Genomic DNA, 8,433 nt, shown 5'->3' on the forward strand with positions numbered 1-8,433 from the left:
GATTGCTGGTTATTTAGGATGTTTCCGGAATTTGAGACATGGGTCTGATGTTGCAACTAACACCCTTGCATACACCACATGTGCTGGTTTTAGTATTACAAGATCAAGTTCTGGAAGCAGAATGGCTGGGTTGAAGGGTAAGTGCATTCCGAATTTCAGTGGCTCTTGCCCAGCACTCCATCTGGGGCTTTCCTGTGTGTATGCCGCCAGTCCCCAGTTCCCCTCTGACTCCACCAGAATTAACACCCTCTGCCTATTTCATTCTCTTCCTTTCATCTCTTGCTCTGCCCCATGACCGTCTTCTTGTTAAAACCCCCAGCTGTGGCTGGGCGAGGTGGTTCACGCCTGTAATCCCAGCACTTTGGGAGGCAGAGGTGGGCGGATCACCTGAGGTCGGGAGTTCGATACCAGCCTGACCAACATGGAGAAAGCCTATCTCTACTAAAATACAAAAAACATTAGCTGGGCGTGGTGGCGCATCCCTGTAATCCTAGCTACCCTGGAGGCTGAGGCGAGAGCATCGCTTGAATCTGGGAGGCCGAGTTAGTGGTGAGCCGAGATCTCACCGCTGCACTCCAGCCTAGGTGACAGAGTGAGACTCCGTTTCAGGGGGGGAAAAAAAAAAAAAGAACAGATGGCTTCACACACTGAAGCACTGTGTCCACACAGAAACCTGGACAGGAAGTGTCCGGCAGCACGGCTCTGCAGAGCCCGAGCAGGGAAACAGCACAAGTGCTCGTCAGCAGATGAAGGCATGAATATAAAATGTGATTGAGCCACACAATGGAGCATCCTTCAGCCATGAAAGGAAGGAAGTCCCAACAAAGCTACAACATGGGCGAGCCTCGAGAACATTGTGCCCAGGGACAGGAGCCAGTCACGGTGGTCACCTCTGCATGAGTCCATTCATATGAAAGCCCAGAATAGAATAGGGAAATCTATAGACAGAAGCAGGGTAGTGGTTCTTAGGGCTGGAAAGGTGGGGGGTGACAGCTAAAGGGTGCAGGCTTTCATTAGGGGGTGATGAAAGCAATCTAAAACTGTGGTGATGGTGGCACAATTTTGTGAATATGTATAAATATGTACATATACACACACACACATATATATTTTTGAGACAGAGTCTTGCTCTGTCACCCAGACTAGAGTGCAGTGGTGCAATTTTGACTCACTGCCAACCTCCGCTTCCCAGGTTCAAGTGATTCTTCTGCCTCAGCCTCCCGAGGAGCTGGGAATACAGGCACAAGCCACCACGCCTGGGTAATTTTTGTATCTTTAGTAGAGATGGGGTTTCACCATGTTGGCCAGGCTATTCTGGAACTCCTGACCTCAAGTTTGCTTCAGCCTCTCAAAGTGCTGAGATTACAAGTGTGAGCCACCGTGCCCAGCCTCTGTGAATACATTAAAACCACGGAGGGTTGGGAGCGGTGGTTCATGCCTGTAATCCTAGCAATTTGAGAGTTTGAGGCAGGAAGATCACTTGAGCCTAGGAGTTCAAGACCAGCCTGGGCAACATAGTGAGACTCCATCTGTACAAAAAAATTAAAAAATTAGCCAGATATGGTGGTGCATGCATATAGTCCCAGCTACTCAGGAGGCTGAGGCAGAGGGATGGCTTGAGCTTGGAAGGTCGAGGCTGCAATGAGCCATGATCTCGCCACTGCACTCCAGCCTGGACAACAGAGTGAGACCCTGTCTCAAAAAATAAATAAATAAATAAAAACACTGATGGTCCACTTTAAATGGGTGAATCGACTGGCGTGTGAATTCTCTCTCAGTGAAGCAGGTGCTCCATAATGTTGGGCCTCTGAATGAGCCAGTCCAATGACTGTCTCAGACCATCACACAGTGGACGGGCTGGCTCTTCTCAGCCTCCTTGTTGCGGTTCAAGTGCCCTCCTGCCCCACCTTGAGCAGTGCCGGTCCCACCTCACCTCCCTTCCTGGTTTTTTTTCTTTTTTTTTGAGACAGAGTTTTGCTCTTGTTGCCCAGGCTGCTATGCAATGGCACAATCTCAGCACACTGCAGCCTCTGCCTCCTGGGTTCAAGCGATTCTCCTGTCTCAGCCTCCCGAGTAGCTGGGATTACAGGCATGCACCACCATGCCCAGCTAATTTTGTAATTTTAATAGAGACCAGGTTTCTCCACCTTGGTCAGGCTGGTCTCAAACTCCCGACCTCAGGTGATCCACACGCCTCGGCCTCCCAAAGTGCTCGGATTACAGGTGTGAGCCAGCATGCCTGGCATTTTTTTTTTTTTTTTTTTTTGAGACAGAGTCTCAATCTGTAGCCCAGGCTGGAGTGCAGTGGCATGATCTCGGCTCACTGCAACCTCTGCCTCCCAGGTTCAAGCGATTCTCCTGCCTCAGCCTCCCAAGTAGCTGGGACTACAGGTGCATGCCACCATGTCCAGCTAATTTTTTTGTATTTTTAGTAGAGATGGGGTTTTGCCATGTTGGTCAGGCCAGTCTTGAACTCCTGACCTCAGGTGATCCACTCACCTCGGCCTCCCAAAACGCTGGGATTACAGGCGTGAGCCACCGTGCCCATCCCTTCCCTGCCCTTATTCCTCCCTGTCGCTCCCTGAATTAACTTGCTTCATTCACTGTCTACCGCTAGTTCAGATAGAGAGTGTGGACCCCGCAGGAGGCATCTGGACATGGACACAGCAGTCAGTGCCCTGGGTCCAGCCACCCAGCCGCCCAGCTTCCTACCTTCGAGTCTGAGTTTGCCTGCGGCTTCCTGGGTCTTGCTGTGAAGGGCTTTAGAGCATGTTCTTGTCTTCTCTTTGCTCTGTACAGATGCTCCGGCGTCAAGCCTCAGTATGTGGAAGGGTCGACGGACAGACAGGTGGCTGCAAGGATGGACAGACAGCTCCAGGCCATGCGGTGCAGCTTCCTGGGCACTCACAGCTGGAAGAAAGGAGGGCCGGTTCCAGGGAGCATGCCCACCACTGAGTGCTTTAACCTTCCTGACCTCAGTCTTCCCATCTGTAAAATGGGGCCAATTCCACCTGCCTTACTGGTGAGGGATTAAAGGTGCTAATCAGGCATCTCCGAGTGCCAAGCAGCAAGGGGCACTGGCCTCCAGGATGTTTACAGTCAATCACCTAACGACAGTCCTCTGGTCTGAGAACCTGATTGGAATGGGACACTAAAGTCAAGATGGCCCCTGTTATTTTTCTCAATATTACTTGAATGGTACAGAAACATTTAACTTTCGGCCAGGTGCAGTAGCTCACACCTGTAATCCCAGCACTTTGGGAGTCTGAGGCAGGTAGATCACCTGAGGTCCAGAGTTCGAGATCAGCCTGGCCAACATAGTGAAAAACCATCTCTACTAAAAATACAAAAATTAGCTGGGCATGGTGGTGCACACCTTTAGTACCAGCTACTCGGGAGGTTGAGGCAGGAGAATTGCTTGAACCTGGGAGGCGGAGATTGCAGTGAGTTGAGATTGTGCCATTGCACTCCAGCCTGGGCCACAAGGAGACTCTGTCTCAAAAAACAAACAAAAGCACATATTTTTGGGCTGGGCTCAGGGGCTCATGCCTGTAATCCCAGCACTTTGGGAGGCCGAGGTGGGCAGACTATGAGGTCAAGAGTTCGAGACCAGCCTGGCCAACATGGTGAAACCCCATCTCTACTAAGAATTCAAAAATTAGCCAGGGCTGGGTGCAGTGGCTCATGCCTGTAATCCCAGCACTTTGGGAGGCTAAGGCGGGTGGATCATGAGGTCAAGAGTTCGAGACCGGCCGGGCATGGTGGCTCAAGCCTGTAATCCCAGCACTTTGGGAGGCCGAGACGGGCGGATCACGAGGTCAGGAGATCGAGACCATCCTGGTGGACACGGTGAAACCCCGTCTCTACTAAAAAATACAAAAAATTAGCCGGGCGAGGTGGTGGGTGTCTGTAGTCCCAGCTACTTGGGAGGCTGAGGCAGGAGAATGGCGTAAACCCGGGAGGCGGAGCTTGCAGTGAGCCGAGATCCAGCCACTGCACTCCAGCCTGGGCGACAGAGCGCCAGACTCCGTCTCAAAAAAAAAAAAAAAAAAAAAGAGTTCGAGACCAGTCTGGCCAACATAGTGAAACCCCATCTCTACTAAAAATACAAAAAAATTAGCCGGGTGTGGTGGCAGGCGCCTATAATCCCAGCTACTCAGTAGGCTGAGGCAGGAGAATCACTTCAACATGGGAGGCAGAGGTCACAGTGAGCTGAGATCGTGCCATTGCACTCCAGCCCGGGCGACAGTGCGAGACTCTGTCACAAAACCAAAACCAAAACCAAAAACAACAAAATAACTAGCCAGGTGTGGTGGCACATGCCTGTAATCCCAGCTACTAGGGAGGGTGAGGCAAGAGAATTGCTTGAATCTGGGAGGTAGAGGTTGCAGTGAGCTGAGATCGCACCACTGCACTCCAGCCTGGGTGACAGAGCAAGACTCAGTCTTGAAACAAAACAAAACAAAACAAAAGAACCCCACATATTTAACTTTCAAAGTCCAGAAATTACTAGCTGCATTCTGATACTTAAGGCAAAGTTCAAATGATCTGAAAGTGTTTTGTTGCTTTGATTAGTAATTTATTGAAGGTAAAAGCCATACAACATAAAATCAACCATTTGAAAGCACAACACCCAGGGGCGTTCCTGTTTGTTTTTAAGACGTCCTGACCAGGTCCTCCTTTGAGGGGAACCCCAAGGTGCCGGAATCCCTCTCGAGGCCAAGCAGGATTAAGTCCTTAACTGTGCTGGGTCTTGTTTGGGCCTTTACACGCATTACCCTTCCAAACATCTTCCAGGGAGACGTTAGCATCTCTTCCATTCTGTAGATGGTGAACGGAGGCTCAGAGGGGTCAGTAACTTGCCCAAGCTCACATAGCCAAGAAAGTGTGCAGCTAGGATGCCCGATGTCTGGCTCCGGGGCCTGGGGGCTCCTAGGGGACGGGCTCCCTCCTGCCCTAAGACTGGGGCTAGAAGATCCCCCTCTCAGGGAGCCAGAGAGGGAACTTGGTCCAGCATTCCAGTGCTTTCCAAACAAAGCTCCTCAGAGGCCTGGGGGTCCCCAGAGGTGCCTAAGGGGCCACTATGGAGCAAACCAGAGGCTGGGGAGTAGCCCAGGCCCCCCAATGATTCCATCAAGCAATGTTCCTTGATCCCCTGCATATTTGGGACATTTGGGGAGCAGAATGCTGGGTGCAGAGGAGAAATACTGAGGCAGAGCTAGGACGTCTTCCGCTTCTTTAAGACTAGTCCAGCAGTGCTGGCTTCACCTCCTTCCATCCCGAAGTGCTCGGGCGTCTTGACCCCACGCCCCAGGGCAGACTGCCCGGCCGAGTATGACGAGGTTCTCAGAGATCAATCCACTGGGCTGGGTTGGTGCCAAGGAGCCCTGGCAGCCACACCAGGACCCCACTCGGTTGAAGCTGTGGCCAGGTCCCCTCGTCCTGAGCCTGCTCTGGGGACAGCTCCAAGACAACAGCCTCACCTGGGACCTCTGCAGGAAAAGTTCATAGTTTGGCCTCCTTTGGGACCAGGGTACACCAAGAGGGCATGGGGAGGGCACTGCCCTGGGGAACTGGCATTGGGGGATGGGAGACAAGTAGTGGAAGGAGCCGGGTGCAAGGGTGGGGCCTCCAGACTCCAGTTCAGTTAAGGTTGCCAAGCAGGTAGGATCTTTCTGGAACTCAGATCTGATCACGCCTCCCTGGAGGTCCCTTCAGGCTGGCCCTCCCTGCCACACCCTCACCAGACAAACCACATCCCTGTGCCATCCCCAAGCTCTCACCTCCACTCATCTGAAGTGTTGCGCCTGGCACACAAGGCTCCACCTTCCCTGCCTGGCCAAGCCCTACTAGGAAAGTGAAACGTCACCTCCAGAGAGAATCAGTCACTTTATTGCCTGCTGTCTCCAGCATCTCGCAGATTTACCTATGTGTAGGAGTCTCCCCACCCAACCCCGGGCAGCCCAGGATTCTGCATCCAGTGGGCCCTCATCAATGGCTGACTGAATGGGAAGCGGAAGCTAGTGAGAGGGTGGGGATGGGGGTGGTCAGTCAGTCCATAGCAGCCCTAGACGGAAGTGGTCTCCTCCATCCTGCAGCTGCTCCAGAAAGCAGCCCCCTTTGGAGGGCTCCACTGAGAGCTCCTACCCTGCTGGCTGTGCCCCCTCGGCAGGGCCAGGATGGAGGACGCTACATGCTGTGCCAGGATAAGTGTCCAGTGGACCTCCCCACTAGACTCCCTACCTAGCTCCCTAGCCCGCCGCAGGCACTGCTTTTGGATCTGGGGTTCTCTCCAGCCAGCCTCCCTATCCCAAGGCCAGGCCATCCCAGCTGAGACCCCCGTCCAGGATCCGCTGCACTGCTGGCATCTGTGCCAACCTCCTGATGACAGAGGCTCCCAAAACCCACACTGAGGGAGAGGAGAGCCTGGTCAGCCCCAGGGTAATCGGTGGGGGGTGGGGGTTCCAAAGAGAGGTGGCCTGAGACCAGAGAGCAGAGACAGGACCAAGGCGGGTGGGCATGTCTTCCTGGGCAGGAGCCTGGCATCAGGAGCACTGTCTGAACCACAGAGCACAAGAGGCCTGGGCGGTGGCCCGAAAGCAACTACACTCTCAGGCCTCAGTTCTCTTCTCTGAGGGAATGGGATAAAGTCACGGCCCAGCTCTGACACCTATGAAGCCTAAACATGGAGTATGAAAGCATGATTGCACCAGCCACTTTCCACCATTGAGATCAACTGCCTCCAACTCGTGCAGAAGTTGGGGTAGGGGTACAAAAGCCCAGTCCCCTCCTTGGGGCTCAACCGGGAAAGGAGTGGAGACTGTTAGACCCACTCTGGCCTTCAGCATGGCTCAAGTCCAGATGGCAGGGACCAGACAGAAAAAAAGTCCTGGCGAGCTGGAGCCACCCCAAACAGCACTTGTCTCCGAGCCCTAGAAATGCTTGCTCACTGCAGGGGAAATGGTGACACCCTGGGACCAGGCTTCCTCCTGGCCCGCAGTCACATCCGCCGCTGTCTCTCTAAGACCCCCAGGCCCACCTCCGCACCCAGCCCACAGGCAGAACACGGCCACCTGCCCAGCCAGATCCTGGCCTCACTGTGGCCAACCCCGGAGAAGGGCCTTCAGCCCCAGCGCAGCTGGGAGATGCCAAAGGGACCTGAGGAGACGGACTGGGGCTTAGGGTGGGACGGACTCTATTTCCTCCTCCTTTAGGGTGGGCCGGGGAAATCCTGAGAAAAAGTGAAGTGCAGAGTTCAGATCACCCCCAGGTCCCATGGGCTGAGGCCTCTGCACACTCCGCTGCCCAGGCTCGGGGCCTCCCCCACTGCAGATAGCTCTGGAGATAGCACAACCCAGCTAGCAGCAGCGGAGCTCAGGCACATCCAACAGAAACGCAGACTCAGACACCATTTACCACTGCTGCCCAGAGAATCCGGTTTCCCCACAAAGGGTGGGGCTGGGCACTCCCAACCAAGCCTGTCCTGCACAGCTGGGTAAGCAAGGCCACCCCCAGGGAGGTCCCCAACAAAGCCCTACCAGCCAGCCCAGGCAGGGTACAAGGGTCCCCCCACCATGCGGACTGTACAAGCCACACTCCTTCACGCAGGCCCAGCCTACTGCCCCTCCCAACTCCCCCAGGTGCAGTTCCCTCTCTCTCTCCACCTGGTGCCACCAACCTCCCTACACTCCCCACCCCCACACAAGTGGGTTTCTAGAGGCTCCGAGTCTTGCTAATGAAGGGTGCAGTCCCCACAAGCCCTGGGTTCTATGGGCTTTAGGGGGCGGGGCAGGGAGAGCGTGGCAGGTGCAGCCCAGAGGGAAACAGGCAGAGGCTTGATGCAAGGGCTTGGCCTGCATGTGGCCAGAAATGGGGGAAAGGGGTGGGACAGGCCCTTGGATAAGGAGTAAGCAGCCTCTTCCCCTCCAGACAGGAAAGAGGGAGACCACTGTTACCCACTGGATATGATCAGGACGTTTAGGGGACCTCCTGAAGGGAGGGGCTCTAGCCACCTGAAGAGAGGAAGTGGGGAAACCACCCCCAGGCCGGAAGCTGCTTCCAGCCTGGCTCCGGAGCTGCGGGTGGGCGAAGCGAGTCACCGGGTGTCCCCGGGAGTGGGCAGTCAGGACAGAAGGAGGGCAGTGGGAGGCTTGGGGCCACGTCTTCCCGGTTGAATCACAGGATGCTAGGGTGAGGGCTGGGGACGAGGAAACTGCTTCTCTCCCCAGCTTCCCTGCCATAGAAACTGAAACTCATTTTCCCTGCCTGTGGCCCTGCTGGGAACCAGGGCATTTTTAGAAAGCGGCAAAGAGGAAGCTGGGCCGGCCTCACCCACTGTGCAATCCCCAGTAAAACCCGTGGTTCTGCTGACCCCGGGGTTTCTCCAGCCCCCGAGGCCCGGAAGGACAGCTCATGGGACAACTGTCCTCACAT

The 8,433-nt window shown here is 54.7% G+C and overlaps 1 protein-coding gene across 2 annotated transcripts in view; it reads right to left on the bottom strand.

Moving 5' to 3' along the window:
• RHBDF2 (rhomboid 5 homolog 2 (Drosophila)) overlaps window positions 1-8,192 on the bottom strand; it is a 21,728-nt gene extending 13,536 nt beyond the window's left edge. Inside the window, exons 1-3 of one of the 2 annotated variants that reach the window (XM_011950444.1) lie at window positions 8,100-8,192; window positions 2,975-3,134; window positions 2,713-2,852 (exon numbers count right to left, since the gene is read on the bottom strand). The gene's annotated coding sequence lies outside the window, so the exon portion shown is untranslated. Of the gene's footprint in view, window positions 1-2,712; window positions 3,239-8,099 lie in introns of those variants that run through there. The other variant, XM_011950377.1, reaches the window with a different exon arrangement.
• Window positions 8,193-8,433: the final 241 nt, after the last annotated feature.

This window comes from Colobus angolensis, unplaced genomic scaffold (genome assembly GCF_000951035.1).
Source record: "Colobus angolensis palliatus isolate OR3802 unplaced genomic scaffold, Cang.pa_1.0 Scaffold1, whole genome shotgun sequence".
Classification (NCBI taxonomy): Eukaryota; Metazoa; Chordata; class Mammalia; order Primates; family Cercopithecidae; genus Colobus; species Colobus angolensis.